This window comes from Tyto alba, unplaced genomic scaffold (genome assembly GCF_018691265.1).
Source record: "Tyto alba isolate M040663 unplaced genomic scaffold, T.alba_DEE_v4.0 Super-Scaffold_22, whole genome shotgun sequence".
In the NCBI taxonomy this organism is placed as follows: domain Eukaryota; kingdom Metazoa; phylum Chordata; class Aves; order Strigiformes; family Tytonidae; genus Tyto; species Tyto alba.
In genome coordinates, this window is record NW_024881296.1 from 13,749,323 (window position 1) to 13,769,981 (window position 20,659).

Consider the following 20,659-nt stretch of genomic DNA (forward strand, 5'->3'; position numbering starts at 1 on the left):
AGCATTGGCTTCTCAGATCCATATCCCAGCTACGGACACAGCTAAATTCTTACCCACTCTCTTCAATAATTCCACAGCACTGTATCCTTGTGAGATACAGTTTCATATTGATCAGAGGCTTAGGCTCCAGGGAGCCATGACTTGATGTAGACCTAACGCCTGGTAAATGTTAGAAAAAACACTATTCTTGTCCCTGATACTGTGCTGTGTTCTACAGGTAATGAATACCGAGAGGGGAATTGGAGGTTTGCCACCGTTTTAAAGAAGAGAGAGCAATGCTATTGTTACAGTTAAAATTAATTTATTAGGTGGCTGTCTAAATTCAGTTACATAAAATGCAGAAATGGAACACATCAGGGCATTGCAAGGACTAATCAATTCCTTAACAAGTTTAATTCTGTAGCAGTTCAATGAAAATCTCAGCATCAGACCACTCACAGGCCAGACTGCTTGAGAAATAACCGAAACATGCTTGTTCTGTGAGCCTAGTTTCTGTTAACAAGAAATTTGTAGAGGTATTTCAGAGGATATTTTAAAAAAAAGGCAAGAGGAAAATATGCAATGTTCAAAACAATCTTTACAGTACTCTTTGGTTGTGCAACAGCAAAACAACATAGAACTCCAACTAGGACTGAGGAACTAAAGGCATCCCAGTTCCACACCTATTTGTAGACCGCAGAATGCTTCAGTACTGACATCTTGTCCTAGTACATTTTGGCTCAGTTTTTCAAAAATATATTGGGTGCCAGAAGATGCATATATGCATCAGTCAGTTAAGTGTCTAATGTTCAGGGCCATGCTTCTTTCTATTTGTGTCTTTCAGAACCGGGATCTTGTCAAATGATCTCAGACATTTCCTGTATCACTTCTGAGAGGCAGGCAAGTCAAGTGCAGCAGTGATGTTTTTACCCAGTGCAAAGTCAGTAAGTAAACTGCCTATCATTTTGGTCAGTGTCAGTGACAAAACTGGGGCAAGAAGCTAATGGACACAGATGGAAAAACTCCTCTTGCCTTCGGGAGGGCCAGGGCCAAGGCTGCTCCCTCAGCCTCCCAGATCACCTGCCATGCGGGAATGTGATTTCATGGTCACACAGCGCTTCTGATGGGAATTAAAACTGAATTACAGTGTTCTCTCTAGTAAAGATAAAGCAAAATCAAATAAAACAACACATAAATATATGCTTGAAAGCCAAGAAATTCAAAGATACTCTTAAAACAACCTTATAATGTGGAAATAGAGATAAAGATAAAGCATATAAGCTTAAATCTGACCACGCGCCCCTACCAAAACTGCAGCAGGAGGGCTTCTGCTTGAGTTATCCAGATCCCTAAAAATGAAGCTGAGTAAAGGAACTTCCTGACCTGCTCCAGTGAGACCCAACTCTGCTTCTCTCCAGTTTACACAAAGCTCCCATTACTTTCAGTGGGAACAGCTTAGCAGTTTTAGTAGTGTGAATAGATGCATTATAATGTCAGTAATAACAAATGTCATGCACATTCCATGATTAGCTAGAAAAATGATTCTAGGGTTAAATAGGCATGTCTCATTCAGATGCATGTCACTGAGCTGGGCCCATCACCTAGGTACTGGATGCCATCTCTCCCTTTTTCTGCTTCTCCTATTGCTAAACATGCTAATCCCGTGCAGCAACCAAACATCATTACTGCAGGCTCGTCCAAAAATTATGCAGAGACAATTAGCCTCATTCAAAAAGGTATCAAAGACCTCACAGTATCATTCATCTGTCCCTCAGTGTGCACGCACACACACAGGCATCCAAGGGATTTTAAACATAGCTAAAGACAGTGTTTTCATTAGTTCACTATGAATGGCAGTGACTTCATGCATTAAAAACTCCGCACCTCCCCCTGTGGTGTAATGCCTGTGCCCTGAGATGAATGGCTTTGCTGCAGCTTTTTATCCTGAAAGGCTCGGAGAGAGATCCTCACCAGTCCCAAGGGATATTGCAGCCGAACGTGCCCTATTACGATCATGCTGGCAGCATCTATTGATTGCAAAAAGCAGGTGACAACATCCCCAACAAAATCAACAGGGGGATAAATCAAGCACCTTGAAGTGGCTGGCATGGAAACTGGGAAAGGGGAACTTTGAGGTATGCATACCACTGTTCTAGCTTCTCCTAGGGGCATAAGGAGTCAGCAACAGTAGGACTCTGTACTTCCAGACGGCTTTACTAGTATGAACAGCCACAGTGGTCCTGAGAAGTAGAAATTACATCCTTTGTCTTTCTCCTTTACATTATAAAAAAAAAAGAAGCATGAGGTGTGTTCCATCATGATGTTCCCAAATGTCGCTCTCAGCATCCACTCAGCATGTGGGGACAGGAAGACTAGAAGTTAGACAAGTGGATGCAGTAAGGATGCAGATGTTTGCAGGAAACTGTGTGAGTAGTCTGCTGTGGCTACAAGGTTTCTGCAGGGGTTTCCATGCGAAATAATATTATTAAAGGAGTGTTTCTCATTTAAAAAAACACTTGTAATCTATTTTGATTTTGGTTTTTCATGACCACAATGCATATATCCTATTGCCTAGCTATTTTCTTGTTCACTGCACAGTCATGACAAATTAACATACAATTGCAAGTGTTCAGTGCATATTCATTACAAATACATGCTGTGATACAGTCATGAGAGAATATTTGAACCACTACAGAGAAATACTGTAGTGAACCAGGCTAATGAATGAGATACTAAATCACTTCACACTTTATCTTACAGAGAATTTCTCGATAGAGAATATGAAAAACCCACAACTCTGGGAAACAGTTACAATTGTAACTTTTGTTGGGAGACTTGGCAGAGCAGCCACAGCTTCACGAAGCTATGGAAGCCGAGTGCTTGGGAGCAGCTGATGACTCTGCAAACATTGAAGAACCTCTGGGCCCAAAAGCTCGCTCAAGTTTTACAGCTGCATGAGCTGTTAGAGCCCTCTAATAGAACTTCTCTGGACCACCGAGGCTGCAACGTTTTCAATGCTGCAACTCTTTGATCCAGTGTCTTTCACAGGATGTATCAACAGCACGATCCGAAGTTTATGGCCATAAATAGAAGCACAGCCATTCTAAAATCTTAGCTCTTAAGTCTGCTTGAAAATACAAGCTCAAACTTTCCCAAATTCCTTTAATAAAAATATTTACGTGCTCTGAAATAATTTACAGACTCATACCATCTCCGTAACAGCCCTGTGGAAAATCACTGTTATACCAGATGAGTACATTTTTACATCGGGCTACTTTTTAAGGGCGAATTAAACACCACTGAAGAGGCTACGCACAGCCTTTAGGAATCTGCTGTTGTTAATGATTAAACTATGCACCATTTCCTAAAGGTGGTGCTGCAGCCAAAATGCAATCCATAGGTGGGCAGCAGAAACCAGTCAAAGTTACTGTTCTTCTAATAAAGAACGATTACTGCCTTCAAGCATAATGCTTTTGACAGGCTGGTCTAAACTCTTGTCGGGGTCACAAGGTTAATCTCACAGCAGCCACAGGCCTCCTTACCGCTGAGCGTGAACAATATGGTTAACATTTTTGGAACGGAGTTAAATTTCTTTGTCATTCCTAGCCTACACCTGACAGACGCAGCCTTCTTCTCTGCTTTCATAACCTGCCATCTGGAAGATAACAAATTCTTATCTAGCCCACTGATCTTTTCTTCAATCACTATGAATGTTTCCCACCACTGTCCAAAAGACCAGAAAACAGAGTTTACCCACCTGAAATAAACTCTGAGCTTTCCTGAGGCTAATTCCTTCAGATCCTAATGTGACTACAAAAAATACAGGAATGTGTGACACAGCAAAGGGCTCTCAATGCCAGCAGCATTCCTCCAGCTCATCACCACAACCACCACAGCTCTCATTCCTGGGCTACTGACTAAACGCAAATAAATCTTGACATTGTTTTTTTTCACTATCTCATCATATTTGGCTTCATTCATCAGTTTATCCTCATGTAAGACTAAGGGTAGGTTAATACAGGATGGATACCATTTAGCTTATGTCCCAACAAAGAAGAGGTTGCACTTTGCTTGAGCACCTACAGTGACGGTGCAATATTTACCTTTAGCAAATTAGCATGAGCAACCAGTTACCGACAATTTCAGCAATGGATCTACCTGTCCTCATGAAGACTTGTGCCCCACGCAGGGGGAATTCTATAAATCAAAGTATTCAGGCTCAAGAGTGAAATCTCTAACCTTAGTCCTTGCAATCATCTGCAAGTGCTATCTACAGCCCCAAGTCTATCCAAATGTATATGTAGCTTAGAGTATTTATTTGGACTCAGGCAAACTTCTTTTTGTCCTCCATATTCCTGTCAGGAACTTGAAGATGTCATGGCCAGGGTTTCATACCCAAACATCTCTCTCATCTCACCTACAATTAACGAAGAAACTCCAAATTTTCCTTGTCAGCAATGCAGGCCAAATACTTAAGGTCCAGATCTAGAAACACTGAGGTCTTACTTACATGTCCAAATTAATTCAGATGACTGAAGTCAGGTGCATACCCAGTAATGCAGACCTGGACTATTAAGACCTATTTATGCTGCCTAATTTTAGGTGAGGCCTCCCAGGGCCAGTCAGAGGTAGGGGTTTTGGCTTCCTTCTCAAACTGGCTGATGCGCCTCACCCAAGGGAGGGGGAAAGAGAATGTACACTGGGACAGGTGCATATATACAGAGCCCCAAAACTCTTCAAAAAGAGAAGAGGCACGGTGTGAACAGTTTGAGAATCCCCTCTGCTAAGCAGCATCCCTGTAGACTCTGTCAGGAACACAGACTAACCTCCCAACTGCATTTACTCCAGCTGTCCACTCCCACTCTCCTGCTTCACGTCAGCTCTAGTAAGCATGCAACTGCCCAGAGATTTAATCCTTTTCCTTCTGTGGGTTAGTTGCAACTTGATGTTTTAGTAAACCTGATTAAAACAGTGGGTTTCTGTTGAAAAGGTGGTTTGCCACTGCAATGTTTCCAACTGCAGTGTCCCTGCCATCGCTCCCATATCCTATGGCAGCAAGGTGCTTCAATTCAGCTGGCTCAGAGTGATAAAAACAGTACAATTTCCCACAAGATCAGTCTTCTGGGGTTAGCCAAGTGGACCGATTCACCCTGCAACTGTACGATCCCTGAGCTGCACACCAAAGAAGCAGCAGAAGCGTACGGCAGAGAGAAGCGGAGCAGGGCATTCCTTTTGGCTGGACCAGCTCAGCCGTAACCTGAAACCATACCATAAATTAGGTGCCTTAAACACAGATATCAGGAATTTGCCCCCTTGCCACCCAGGAGCAACGCTCAGGCCACAGGGCAGCAACGCAGCAGCTCATGACACCCCTGCCTTCAGGTCATGTGTGGGCAACGCAGAAGAGCAACTTTTACCATGGGCACCCCCGGTACATCGGTGGCAGTGATGCCCCCCTCTTCCTTTGAGATGCAGGACACGCCTGGATGCATACACATAGGTATTTATGCATGAAGCAACACGAGGTGATCAAGACTAAATTATTTTGGAAATACTATTTTCTGTTTCAGAGGTAAGGTTCCAGAGAAAGAGCTAAATAGCTGGATAGCAAAGATGCTGTAGGTATCTGCAAGTACTTTATATCTGCTAGTGCAGGGATTCTGGACTGTCTTTCTACACCTGACATACGATTGAGGGGGTGACAAAGGTACCTCTGTTTACTTAAAAGTACTTACCCAAATACTTTTTACCCCTGCAGATTCATAATACAGTAAATCAAAAACCTAATGAACACAGATGTGCACAACAGGCATATGCATGATAATTGAAAACTAATGCCTATTTCTACTTTTCTTATAATTCTTTTCAATACAAAAATTGATGGAAAAGAAGTATTTGTCATCTAAAAGCAAGTGAAACAACTGAAAAAAAAAAAAATAGTGTGGGCATTACAATGTATGATGTACCTTACTTCTCAGTGGCCTGAAAAAGGAGAGCCTGAAGCCTGAGACACCTGGTTGAACATGCCTTGACCTTTGCTGGAACAACCTCTTGAAGCAGCTTGCTTACTTGCTCGTATCTACCTGACCAAGCGCTGTGTCTGGGGTAGTGCCCAGAGCCCAACGCATCCCCAGAGAACAAGATCCCCCCCCAAGGAACTCTCTTCCATGCTAGCAGGGCTTCCCTTTGCTAGAGCTCACCTTTATCACTGGAGATGGCAAGGGATAACTCCAAAAATTGCTTTCACTGATATGAGACAAGTATTTGCCATTTTAATGGAAGGAACCAGCTATTTTTAAATATTAGGACACGGTTCTATATGGGATTGTTTCCATGAGGCTGTGCACATCTTTCCCCAATAAAAAACAAACAAACAAACCAAACCAAAACAAACAAACAAAAAAAAACAAACAAAAAAACATCAAACAACAAAACAACCCAACAACCAAAACTCCATCCTCAACTTTGAACTAGAAGATTAAAAATAATCCATAGCAGTAACAGCTTTTATGGGACATAACTGGTATATATGAAGAATTAGAGAACATTTTTTACCTTTTAAACTTTTAAAATACAATTTGGAAGCAACTTTAAGTGAACCAGGCTGACTTGTGTTTCTCATCTTTACTTGATGTATGATGACAAAAAGAGATAACCTTGGTACAGATAGCATGATTTATTCAAAACTGAAGACAGTGAGACATGCTTGCAGTCATTGCAGATTAGTAACCCCTGTGTGTACATTTTTTATTACTTTAGTCTTTTCTCCACTTCCCACCCTTCATCTCCAGCTTTTACTTTGTCTTTGGCTGTCTCGAAGTAATGTCCTTTCTAAAGGACAGAAACCAATCCCACCAAGGATTATATTTCACAGCCACATTCTTTATTTACAAGGGGTTTTCAGTGCTCAGGACTTTTTATACTTACAAGATACTTCGGTTGTTTTTATAACTTGATGAAATGTTTATAATGTGATGAAATAGCTTTCAATTCAGAAATACTTTAACGAGGAGAGTTACAGCAGACATTTTAACACCTCCAGGCAGACTCTAAAACTATTGCCATTTGGTGAAAAGTGATTATATTTCTTGATATAAGCTTTCAAATCAGCTCTGATTTTTTTCAGGAACACGTCATATTTTCTTCGCAAAGAATGACAGGTTGAAACATTCAATCCTGAAGAAATTGTTTTGTTTGGGCACTAAAAGATTCACCATCCCCTCCAGAGCCAAGGCAAACACACAAACAGGCAGGAGCTATTACTAGAGGCAACGGAGCCTCTGACGGGAGCGGAGCTACCCGTGATGGGTAGGGGCAGAGCTCTACCTGTGTGGAGCTTGCGGAGCACCTTTAATCCTGACCCCCATTTTCAGAGGCGGGTGCAAAACCTGATTAGCTCCACCCGACTGCTCAGAAAGCATTTACCAGCAATGAGGGGTGACCTAGTTGCTTCCTTTATTCATTTACTTCAAAATACGCTCTCTGGATGGAATTAACCCTGTATTTCAGTCACTTTTCCTAATGTCACCTCTTTTATGGACAGGTATCAGCACTCTTCACAGCAATCTCTCTCAGCTTTGCACAGGAGCTGGGAATTCATCCAAAATCCCTGCTCAGTGCCCAGGTAGTGTGATGAGGAAGGAAGCAGATGGGACCTATGCATTAGTAACTTTATCCAGAACATGCTGGAGGGAAGAATAATATTTATAGAACCTATCTGTGCAGGAGACACACACAGCACAGCAGAAGGTAACTTTTTGTGAATTTCAATAGCTTTTTAAGTCAGGTACGGGCAATGCCTTTTCTTCATGTTTGGAACTGTTTTGCCCCAAGCAATGCAAAAATCAGGAACATGCTTTAGCCAAAGTTATTACATTTGACCTCCATTTGCATTGACACTGTTGCAAATTCAAATTATTTCAGTCTAAGATCTTAATTTGCTAGAAAGTAACCGACTTCTAATTATAATCTTTTACAACCCTTTGTTTATAGATTTCACTGGTTCTTTCCTGCCATCTTATATTCCACTCCTGCTGCCTGATTGAAAAGCTTTTGCTGCTTTGACACAGCATACTAGTGTTAACACATAACTGGTGCATTTACTAAATGGGCAGGAGGGAAAAACAGAGGAGCAAAAGCAGGGTAAGCACTTGACTGTAATTATATGTGAATAGTCTTAGGTTAGCAGTGATAATGGTAGAAATAGATTTTACACTTCAGGCTAAATTAAATTAATCCTCTGGGTAATTCAAATCGTCTTAGTGACATTACTTCATGGAAATGTTCAGCCAGCCTAAATGTGGCCTTTTTTTTTTTTTTTTTTTTCTTTTCATCCCTCATTTCTCATTTAAGAAGCGGGATGACACAGCACATAAGGGTATTTATTCTCTTCCCTTAAACTTGCAGTATTGTGTCCTCATATTTGGCTTTCTCTCCACTTTTCCGGTGTTTTCTCATGCAGGCACAAGATTTCCCAAGGTGGGGGAATCTGCAGCTCTGCCTGGTAGCAGGAGGTAGAGAAAGGGCCGGGGCATTTGCAAGCCGTGGCCTCTGTTCAGCCAATTGTTTCCTGCACGTAGGATTTTGGAGCTTGTGGAGCTGCTCCCAGGCACGTTTCCCTCCCCATGCAGCCCCGGCCCCCTCCCCATTCCCCCACCAGCAACACCAGCTCGCCTTTGTGGGAAGGTGCAAGGTGCTCCCAGGCAGGAGGCTGCAGGCAGGATCCCAGCAGCCAACATTACATTTCTTCTACATCCCAGTTTGCTGGGGGGGCGGATCAGAGGGAACACATACAGAATTTTCAAAGAAACAGGAAAGGACAACGCTTTTGGCATGAAAAAAAAAAAAATCAGTGATTTTGCAGAAGAATCCTTCCTGATTCAACTGCCTCTTTAATAATACTCTAACAATTTGTAATTGCAGACACTTCCATTGTTTGATTTAGGGAAGAATACAGAAATGCAGATGAAAAATATGAAAAAGGGAAACACAGAAAGTCAGATGAAAAATAAATTCTGCATTTGATATCAAAAAAAGCTTAACCAGGGAATATTGTTCCAAATATCTGAAAATTCGATTAGTTTTTGTGACCAAAACCTAGCCTTCTCCATCATCTAGTGGTGTTATTCTTCCTTTTGGACTACAAATATTTAAGTCAGCTAGAGAGAAAAAGGAAAAAAATAGGAAAACAATATTACAGAAAGTAATTTTAATCAGAGCAAAAATAAACACGTACCTGAAAGAAAATAAAATCAAGAGAAAAGCCCTTGTGAAACCTATCTTCAGAGACAGCAGAAGCCATTTACTCTGGGAGGTATGGCTTTGCCAGGAGTTTTTCTCCTTAGGGGCTGAGAAAGGAAAACTTGCAGGGAACAGACAGCAGAAAAGGATTATTAGGCAGTGAATGACAATGTGTGTATATGTTTGTCATGCAGAGGACATATAATTATTTTAGCGTTGTGACCAAAGCCCAGCACTGACATGATAAGCACTGAGAAACCCCAGGCAGGGATTTCACAGCTCTGGCATGATTTCAAAGTCGTCTGAAAGCAACCAAAACTTCACAGTTCAAACTGCAGCGTATGGTTAAATAAGAAGACAACTCCCATGTCATCACGGTATTAAACACCAACAAACCCCACTGGGGAGGAGCTGTTATAGATCTAATACATTTTATTTGAAGAAGTACATGGAAGTGGCATTACTGAGACTGCAGAAAGGGGCTCAGACCAGCAGCTTATGCACTTTGTATTTAGCTACTGATATCAACTTGCCAGGGCACCTGCAGAGGCAAATAGACGTCAAACAGGCCCTATCAGAGAGAACAGGATTTAAACTCCTCATGGCCAGCGGCCATGCCACCACTAGCTGTGATCTCAGGAGGCTGTGTAATGAACACAGGTTTGGGCTTGATTAGAGCTTCGGTTAGGAAATCTTGAAACGACGGGCCCTGGAAACTTGGTCAGAGTTAGAATAAAGTTGTGAGCCTGTAATGATGCTAAACGCTTTAGTGTCACGGAAAGACTCTGTTTCGCTTTAGAAGTAAAAATGAAGCTTGTGACCATTTTAGTGAATGCAGTCCCACGGAGATTCTGCCAAGGGTAAGAGTTACAGCTTCTGTGCTCTAGGGCCAAATTTGATTTATGATTCCATTCTCCCTGCCCAGATTCCCCACCTGTTTTCCAAAGGTTGTTGATGGAGCAGCGTCACGCAGCTGTTTCCTCATTACCTGAAGGTGTCTCTGTTTTGATGGCAAATGAAAAAAACTTACTGAGGAAGCACATCAGGATCCTCTGGGATGGAAGAAATAAAACACACAGTGCATATAAGGCACCGTGAGGTATAAAGCCATGTCTCCTGTGCCCTCGCAGTCAGATGGCTCACCCCCGGCACAGCAGCCACGCCGCGATTGCCCACAAGCAGTTTATGGCTCCAGACCTGCACCTTGGCCTCCCTGGCAGCACAGTGTGGTCGACAATGATCGCAACAAGCACTTGATTTTTATTTGATGTAAACTAGTGTCTCAAACCTCACCAATTGTATCTATACTTTGTACACAGCTTTTGGTATAATAATGGCTAGTTATTACTAATAAGTGTAACTAATACTGTTATTACTGTTTAAGCCACCCTGCATCTCTGTAAGTATTTTTTTATTGCTTGCACGCTATTGTAGATAAATTTGATATTTTACAGGTGAAAAAAAAAAAAAAGAAGAAAATCCCTGTCCCAGAGCTCAAAATTAAACCTGATTTTGCAACATGCTAATCATGAAAGCCCTGGTACGATAAATAGTCCCACTGAAGCTATTGATGATTTTCTAGGAATAAGGTGAGAGCCAGCAAAATCAAGCTCTAACATGCACTGAAAACATCACAAAACAAGATTTTGCTTCAGCATGTGTGCTAACAGAAAGCAGATTATTAACATTTCATGCGTAATACCTATGATGACTGTACACACAATGACAAATGCACACAAATAATTATTACTCATGCAAGAGCTGCATTATTGTTGGAAAGCCTCCATAACGTGCAGCTGGTTAAATCTGACTGATTTAGATGGAGAACGCAGAGTTCTGCAAACTACCTTTCATGCAAGACAGTCAAGTAATTTTTTTTCAAGGCTCCTTGACTGTCAGCTCACTGCAGCCACAGCTAGTTCAAACTTTCTTTAGGATTCATTTCATGCCCTCCTTTCTGTTAATATCCCCGAGATCAATCCTTTCTCTAATGAATAGCTGACCTATTCTTCTTTGATTTGCCATTGATTTCCTCTGCTTACCTCCCAAAGCTTTGCCTGTTGATTAAACGCTAGACATAAGAATGCCTCAAATTTCTGACTTCTGAGTCATCCTCTGATGACTTGAACAGCTTGAAGCCAGCTTCAACTCCCGGAGATCATTAGTGAAAACTTTTGTTTCTAGACTCCACAAACAACCCATTTCTCTCCAAGCTTAGGTGCCCCTTGTGAACTAGATAATAAATAGTAGAAACAAAGTTATCTCCTATATGCATTGATAAAATTATTGTGAGAAAAGGAAAGGGATACTTTTCCATGATTGTGAAGGCAAACTCCAGCTTTTCCTTTTGCACTGGGAAATCTTTTTGTCTACATGCAATGCAGACAAGACCACGAGGAAAGACATCTGATTATGCACACGTTTACTTTTGCATGGGGTGCCTCTGACTTCAGCATGACTCTGCACAAGACACAGGTTTACAAAAGGGGCTCTATTTTCTGAATTTTCTGAATCGAGACACTGGCTTATAAGAAACCTTCCACAAATCCCCCCTCTCCAGCTTCCATTTCACAGAGCAAGCTGGATGAAATTGCTTATCTGTACTGCAAGAAGGAGAGCTGGAGTTGACGCTTTGAAAGCATGCGGTGGTATTTCCTTGAAAGACAGATATCTTCAGTCTCCAACACTTTGATGTCTCCTTCAATAACAAACAGGCTAACACTATCTCCATTTTCCTGCAGTTCTGATGTTTCTCACGATGCAGCTTGTTCTCTCTAGGGTGACACACAAGATCTGCCAATCCTGGGAGACAAGCAGGATAATTATTATACTTCTAATTAAGGTAATCATACCTGACATACAGTACTATATTCCATTCTGGCTGTGGCTAGACTGAGAGCATCAGCTGCACATGACCCACGCTTTTCTTACTCTTCTACTCAGGTTCTGTGGGAAGGAAACGCAGCCCTAAGGTGAGAGCCCCAAGGTTTCTGGTGGGAAGGATGAGGACAGCAGGTTAGCATGGTGTGCCATGAAACACACCCCTGTCTCAACAGCCCAGACACTGTCCTTTGCTCCCGTGGTAGCTAAAGGACCCTGTCACAAAAAGCCGAGCTATGAATTTGTAAGCAACTGTAACATTTTCAAGTGATCAAAACCCAGAAGCATGCAACGTCTGTTCAGAGCTGTTTGTTAATATTTCAAGTTCTCCACTAGCTGTCAGGGCATGACAGAAAGTCCTATTGTGACCAGAGCACTGTGCTGGCTCTGCTGCAGGCTTTATGCATGGGATTGGGCAGGTTAAATAAGAACAAGTTCAACAACAGAGCCTATATTTGGGCATCAGATTCCCCTACCCTTGCATTCAATCCTGCAAGTCATGCTGGAAAGTAAGGAGACATAGGTGATGATATTACAAGATGCTGACTCTGGCATTGGCTGGACCACTTCGTGAGATAATCTAATTCACCAACATGTCAGACCACTGTTCCAGCAAAAAAAAATAGCTGGAATTTTTTCTCCCTTTAGCTAATTTGACCAGCTTAGCAGTCTGAAGTGCTCCAGCACTAGCACAAGGAAGGTGCTACAGCCACAAACGGAGGCAGTGAAGGAGACAGAAGACTGAAGATGAGGAGTAAAAAGGACAGTGAGACATCTTTCTGTGGGCAGAGGGGAGCTGTCATGCCAGCTCAGCTGCCTGTGAAACCACACGTTAGGCACCTGAGAACATCCTTAGAAACAGCTGGCATGCTGAGAGGGGAACTGTATAAATCAGCCCAGGCTCAACAAAAGGACAAGACATGAAGGACAGAACCTTGGTCACTGAGGGTCACCTCTGTTCATCTAGGAACCACAGCTCTGGAACCATTCCTGAAATGAGACGCCTACCCATTTGCTCAGATAACGAGTAAGACGCCAATATTTTCTCTCACAAGACCGTTGTGGGAAGAGAAAGGGTTGGTGCTGAGATGTTTCCCGCACTCACAGAGCAGCCCCACAATCCATCCAGGAAGAGGCAGAGGTAAGTCGTCATCCATGCTGGCGAGGCTGAGATTTTATCCAGTCTCATGTCCCACCGAAAAACCTGGGAGCAAGGACAGACGACCTGGTGCTCTGCTTCCCTCGCCTTATCAGGAGGTCATGTCACACCAGCAAATCAGGCTCCCTCCTGTGGTCCCTCCTGGGGAAATTTCAACTGTTTTCCTGCAGAGTAGTGCAATGCTGTACAAAAGCCTTCCCACCTGCTCCCCTTACAGCTTGCTGCCATCCCAGTTCCCACCCTCAAATACAAGGGGGTAGGTGGGGAAATTAAGCAACAGCCTACTTGTGGGGGAGAGGGAGCAACACTACAGACCTTGAGAGGATGTCGGCCTTCTTTTGGAAAGCTACTACATTAAAAAGCAAATTGTAACGTAGAGGTGGGAGGGAGGCAAGCAGGTTTGTACCATGCATGCAGCACAGCAGCTCCCTCCCAAGTGTTCCCTCTCCGAACACACGGGCTCCCAGTTTTCAGATCTGACCCCGGCTCTTCCACCACCTCTTTTGACACGTTGCGACTCTTCCCGTCCCGCCAGCACGGCCCGGCCAACCTGGTTACGGCACAGCGCCCCGGACTGAATTCTCGAGCCTTGCTGCGATCACTCTTAATTAAAATTTCACCTACGCAGGCTTCGCTGCTGCCAGTGCGGATCACGGAGCGCCCTGCCGAGAACAAAATCGCCCCCCAGACGGGGACAAAACCCCCGCGAAGGCAGCCCCTCGTCACCTGCGAGCTCCCCCCCGACGCCCACCCCCTGCCCCACCGCCCCCTCGTTCCCCTCAGCGGCCGGTACCGCCCGGGAGGGCCGGCAGCGACCGACCGTCCCGCCGGCCGCGGCGCGGATTGACGGCCGCGCTCACCAACCTGAGGCCACGCTGCGGGCCCGCCCCGCCCGGCTCTGCCAATCCGCTGAGGCGGCGGGGGGCCAGGAGGGAGCCGCGGCCGTCGGCGTGGGGAAGGGAGGGGCGGGTCCGGGGGGGGGGCGTATCCCGCCCCGCCCGGCCCCGCCCACCACCGCCGGTCCTCCCCCCGGGCGGCAGCGAGCGCCCGCCCCGCCGCCTCGCTCGGCTGTCGCCGGGCGCCGGGTGCCGCCGCGCACAGGCAGGACGGCGGAGCCCCGCCACCGGGGTCACCCCGCGGTAAGTGTGCGGGCGGCGCCCGCGCTCCGCCGTCGGGAGGTTCCCGGGGCTCCCCGCGACCCTTTGGGGCTTCTCTGGCAGCGGGGTTGGGGCGGGCGCGGCCCCGGTGAGCTGCCGGGGGACAAAGGGCTGTGGGACGGGTCCCGAGTGCGGGGCGGGAGAGGCACCGGCACCGGCACCTGCCGTGGGAGGCTGTGGGGATCCGGTGCGGCTGCCGGCGGCGCGTTGCACGGGGAGAGCCGCGAAGCGCCCGCCCCGTCCCAGCCCGGCGGGGCCCGGCCCGGCCCTGTGCGCCGCGGGGCGCTCGGGGTCGGTCCGACCGCACGGTATTGGCCGCGAAAGTAGATCTACAACTTTGCCGGTAAAGGGAGGGCTGGGATTCGGCGTTTTTGTTTTGTTTTGTTTTTCTGGTTTTGTTACGTGATCGGGGAGTTTTGCCGGCCGGAGCAGCGGCGAGCGGCGGGGCTGAGGCGGTGGCTGCGTCTGCAGCTGCCGGAGGTCAGCGAGGGTGGGCAGGCACCGGCTGCAAACGGGGAAGGAATGGGGCTGTGGAGGAGGTTTGGGGTCGTGGCGAACTCCCGCGTCCCTCGCTGTTTACCCTCCGCCACCGGTGGGTCTCGCCAGAGATGCCAGATGGGGCGATGCCGGGGCGCGTCCCGTGCGGCGTGAGGCGGCTCCGAGCCCCGGGCGTTGCCCTGGGGCCGCCCGGTTGGCAACCGCCTGCCCTGCCGGTGCCGGCGAGAGGGACGTGGCCGTGGCCGTGGCCGGGCGGCGTGGGACGGCCTCGGGGCCGGCGTTGCCCGGCGGGGCGCGGGTCCACGCGTGCTGTGGTGTGGCACCTCGGGCAGGGTGAGCCGCGTGGGGCAGCGGCGCCTGGAGCTCCTCGGGGGCGAGGGGCTGGAGGCATCCCGTGGGGCTGGTCCGGGTGGTCTGCCCACGGTGAGGGGCTCTCACCCACCGGCACGGGATGGGACCGGGACCGGGACGAGTGTCCCGGCAGGTACATGTGCACGGGAGAAGGGGCGGGTGTCAGAAAGGAGAGTGGCTCCGTACTTCGTTGTTTCTCCACCTCTTGAATTCTTTCTTGGTAATGATTTACAGGGAAAGGCCCTGGGTTTCCTGTGCTGAGAAATCGTCATCCTCTGCATGGAGAGATGTTTCTGCTGCTGCTCGGCAGTGACGGGCTCTCAGGTTAATAACTCCCCCTTGGCATTTAAAAATGCACATTGTTTTTTTTCCACCACACCAGGAAACTGTGTAACGTGCTGTCTGAACCTTGTCCCATCTTCAGAGAACTGCTGTGATGACCAGGCACTGACAATAAATACTTCAGAAGCACAGGGCACTTTCTCAGGGAAAATAACAAGGCTGTATTTCTAGCACTGATGATCTCTGGGGTAGTATTTTGTTTTGTTTTAAAAAACAAAACAAACCAAAAAAAAAAAAACCCCAAAACCAAAACAAACTCCAACTTTTTGGACATTTGTTTCCCATTCATTTGTTTAGCTTCTATCTTTTTTTCCTTTTTTTTTTTTTTTCTTATTTTGTTCCTGGAAAACTTGGAATGACAACAAAATGTCTTGGCCTTATTCTGTTGTTTATTCCTCCCATTTAATTGTTGTGCACTCTTAATCAAAGTGTTCCGTTTTCAGCACTGGCAATATTGAGAGTCAGTGTAGTAGCCAGTGTTTTGGCTTCAGATGAGGAATGCCAAATCAGAAGAAAATAGAATCCGAAAGGGAAAAAAAAATTTCTTGCAGTGATCACCTTAAAGAAAAAAAAAAAAAAAAGGAGGGGAGAACAACAAAAAAGGGTAAGACAAGTATAAGCAAAAGAGCATGAGTTGTAGCGATTCTTTTCAGTGGTTTAGCAAAAAATACTGTCTGTGCTCTTTGGACAGTTTTTTTTTTTTTCCCCTAGGGATCTTTGTTCTGGTTAAATACATTTTTATATGACTGTGATAAACTTGGATAAACACCAGTGGCAAATAGATTTGTGTTGCTTTTTTTCCTGAAACAAAAATTTCTAAACCAAATTTTGTATTTACTGTTTTTCTGTGTTTTTCTGATTTAAGTCTTTTTTTGATAGAAGTTTTTTGATAGAAGGTAAGGGCCACGTAATTTTTTTTTGTTGTTGTTTAAAAAAGCAAAGCTGATAGTGCTTTAAAGCTACCTCACACTTTTCAATTCCCAAGACTGCAGGTAAAAACTGTATGAATCCAGTGGTTAACTCTGCATCAGTTAGCTTTTGTAGTAAAGGCATTGCCCTACTGTTCATCCAGTGCAAGACAATGTAAATTACTTGCATGCTTACTGTGCTCCAGGGTTACACTTCTTTTCTTGGAGAAAGTCCTGTGCTACTGCACTGCTCCTTGATTATCTTGGTGGTGTTTAGCAGTGGTACCTTAATTTGTAGCCTGCAGTTAGGAGCTGAGCATGGACAAATGGTGGCCTCAGCCCAAAAGAAGTCCTCTGACAAGGAGGAGCTGTTCCTTGGAGAATCCAGGAGGAAGTAATTTGCTTCATGTTAAAACATTTCTTATGCTTTTTTTTTAAATTTCTCTATTTCCTCTTTTTGCAAAATTCGTCATCACATCAAAAATGTAAAGTTCTCTGTAAACTTGCTTTTCTGTTCTCTTTCTTTTTTGGACCGTGTCTTCCAGTTTCCCCCTTGCCTTGTTGGAATTGATGTCTGGTGGTACAGTGTGCAGTCTCTGAAGGAGCATCTAATCGTAAAGACCCTGCTGTTTGTGTTAATTTTGTCAAGGTATTGGCAGATTGGCATTTTCACACTTGAAATAGAGTCAAGCTGTGTTCCAGGTGGAGTTTCATCTATTCTTTCTGGAAGTCTATACACTTTACATAAATCAATATTCCTTTCTGCTCTGAATATGTTCAAGACCAGCTCTACACTTTAGGGGGAAAAAGTTAGAAGCAAAGTGATTCAGAACCTGCCTAGTTGGTCTGAATATTTAGACAGTGATTCAAATGCTGTGAGATCAGCAGCAGACTTTCTCCTTCTTCTGGGGAAGTAAGCCAATTTTTTTTAACCTAGTTATTACTGGTAGAGAAGCTGTTCCTCATCAGAAGAATTCTTTACATGATATATTGGTAAAAGTGTGTCTGTTCTTATTTGTCCTGCAACTCCAGGTATTGCTTGTGAAGTCATAATGATGCTTTTTATTTATTTATTTTTTTTTTTAATAAGGGTTTCATAGTCTGCTTACTTCTAGAACTGTAACAAGATCTTGGTGAGAATAGAAAACGAAGGAAGAGTTTATTCACATTTTTTCTGACAGATCTGCAAAATATTTCAGAAGGCTTGGTGATCTGTTCCAATTCAGTCCAGCCCAACTCAAAAATACCATCATTGTGGAATAACTTCTGCAAAGATAGTCTTGCTAGAAGAGTGTCTCTCGGCTGTTGTGCTTAAGGCAAGAGTATAATAGTTCTGCTTGGGAGAAATCGTGTTTATAGCCTTGGTAGATTTAAGAAAAGGAATATGTTTCCAGTTGGAGAATTAACCAATAGGCTTTTGGGTCATGAGGCTTTGGACATTTGCAATTTGCACGCTATAATGATGCTTCTCTCCTGAGTTGCTAGTAGAGAGACCAGGTCTTGCTGCTGTTCTCCCTGCATTTCCTAAGCTTCCTGACAGTTGCAGTGCCTGGGAAAGAAGCCTCACTCTCCCTTATTTTAAGACATTGCTGCAGTTCTCCGTCTGTACTTTGCCTCTCCTGTTTCCCATAGATACAAAGAATGAGCAGTCTTTAGTGAAGATTGCCCTGCTTGGCAAAAGCGCACAGGGCGAGCAGTGGGGTGCCAAACTGAGATAGATATCTTCTGTTGCTGTCCTCCACACAGAGGTACCAGGCTGTGGTGGTTTCTTTACTGCACTCCTGGCTCTGCGTATGTATGCCCATGAATAGGCTTTCTGAAAGGGTCCATCTCGAAAGAGGTACGCCCATGTGTTTGAGTGGAGGCAAGTTTGCTGTTACTGAATGGCTGTTCAAGCAACTCACTTCCCTTAACCTTTGCGAGATTTCATGCAACGCTGTCTTGGTCGTCCAGCTGAGAAAACAGCTTTGCACTTCTGACCAGGCTTCCTTTGCAACTGCTTTATGCGAGGTGTAATGGACACTGAGGCTGACTCACGCCTTGTCCCATATTTTGCTGGTCTGTCTTCTGCATTTACATAGGCCAGTTGATGCCTTCAGTTGCTACTTACTCAAAAACCTTCATGTGCTTGATTTATGACATATGAGGAAGCCCTATAAGCAAGTGGTAATCAATAAACAAGTCCATTAATAGGTTATGCAGAAGTAAACAAATCCATTGTCAAGAGAAACTTCATGTTGGTAGTCAGACGTGATAGAGTATGTACTGCTACTTTTGCTGATCAATGGAAAGGCAGGATCAGTTGATCCATTGCTCTTTCCATGTTGGCAAGAGACTGTCACCTCAGGAAAAAGGCATGCCAGAACAGAATCGCATGCTCTAGCTGCAGACTTTACAGTTTCAGTATTGTTTAAAGCATGTACATTGTTAAGTTTTGCACATGCTTCTGATAAAATAATGTATTTTAAAAGGCTGTATGTTTTTGTGTACGTATTCTTGCAAAAGGCTCCTGAATTCAGTTTTGGTTCTGGGGAAAGACTAAGCCTGGGTGATTAATCCTGGGCTGCCCTCACATGGAGCAAACTGCTGAGGAGTTTTTTTCATCCCATGGGAGAGCTGGATGGGCATGTGGTAGCCACCCTGCATCATAGTCCTGCCATTGCTGCCCTGCCATTGCACTTCCATCAGCACCTCCTTCGGTGCTCTCTCTGCAGCTAAGCCTTTTTCCTCTCCTTGAGGACTAGTTAGCAGCAGTAAGGTCTGATGTGTGCGCAAAAACACGAGTCACTTGGCTACTGGAGAACCCTGCCATCCCTGGGTAGAAGAGTTGACCCCCATCTTTGAGCCTAAGGACTAGGGCAGCCTACAGACAGAGTAGCATAGCAGCGTGGTCCCAGGTTAGGAATGGGAATTTTGGGAGATCCCTTCTTCCTGAGCACACCGGTCACATTGTGGGGGGTGCAGAGCAGAAGAGTTACAAGCTCAAGAGCAAGTTTCATGTTCTAGCACTCACTAGTGCTGCTTGATGTGAGGCAGGAGAACTTTGCAGAGCAAAGGTGGAGTGTGGGCAGTCATGCCTAAGAGCTGTGTCTAATCCTGCAATGAAGACTAATGAGAAAGCATTTCCCTCTATATTAAAGCTCAGCAACACCAGGGAGTGCTGCTAATAAAGTAAAAAGGATGTTGGTTGGTATCTAAGACCAGCGCTCAGCGATTTCCCCATCTGTCCCAAAAGGTATAGGGTGATGGTTAAGTCTGCTAGGGCTCCACAGCCCTGGAGTTTTTGGAGGTATCTCCTATTGTACCTTTTGAAAATCCTAATGGAAAGGTGGGGGAGTCAGGCCCATGTCTCGTCCGTGCAAGAGGTCGGCGCTCGGATCTGACAGGTGTTGCTCGCAGATGCAGAAGGCCTGCTGCAGTCGCACCTCCTACATCTGTGGACTGAAAGCCAGTTGACTTCGCTGCTGCCAGTGTTGCATCCGTCCCGTAGCCAAGCTGCATTGGTTCTGGGATCTGGTCCTTCAGAGGACCCAAGTGACTGGGAGGTCTCTTGGTATTCCTCATTCAGTGGCTTTGCCTAGGGGCTCCCTACTAAGTAGTGCTCAGTGTTTGAAGGCAGGTGTGTGTTCTACCCCAAAGTAGTGTGTGGACACCAAATTCAGTACCTTACCTCCTTGTGGCATCCTCGCCCTTGCATGTGTTGTGCTAGAGCTGGAGTGATGCCAAGGCAGATACATTTGTGAAGTCAACATATTTCTGGGAATTTGCTGCAGGACATGACCTAGTTGTCCTGGCTGTTGGTTGCAGGTGGCACTTCTCACATCATCTGCAGCCGTGACATAAAGCTATTTAACTTCAGGCTTGTTTTCTGCCCTGACAAGCATTTTTTTTCTCCCCTCCCTCCTGATTGATGTATCTTTCCAGAGAAATTTTCATCATCTCTGGGGATAGTCAAAGGAGGGAGGTGGGGTCTTAAAGGTGGGAAAGGCTAATATGCCACCATTACATCTTTTACTCTCTCAGGCTCTTTTTTACTCTGTTTTGAAGATAGTACTGATGCCCTACAGTATGCCTCTGAGGGGACAAAATACCTGGAAGGTGCGGGGGGTTCTCAGTTTTTAAGGCTGTGTTTCATCATGAGTAGA

General features: G+C 45.2%; 1 protein-coding gene across 4 annotated transcripts in view; it reads left to right on the forward strand.

Annotated features, from left to right (window-relative positions):
• The first annotated feature begins 14,288 nt into the window (after nt 1-14,288).
• FRMD1 (FERM domain containing 1) overlaps nt 14,289-20,659 on the forward strand; it is a 43,710-nt gene continuing 37,339 nt past the window's right edge. For 2 of the 4 annotated variants that reach the window (XM_032996938.2, XM_042796182.1), the window contains exon 1: nt 15,520-15,588. The gene's annotated coding sequence lies outside the window, so the exon portion shown is untranslated. Of the gene's footprint in view, nt 14,398-15,519; nt 15,589-18,165; nt 18,263-20,659 lie in introns of those variants that run through there. The other 2 variants (XM_032996936.2, XM_032996937.2) reach the window with 2 other exon arrangements.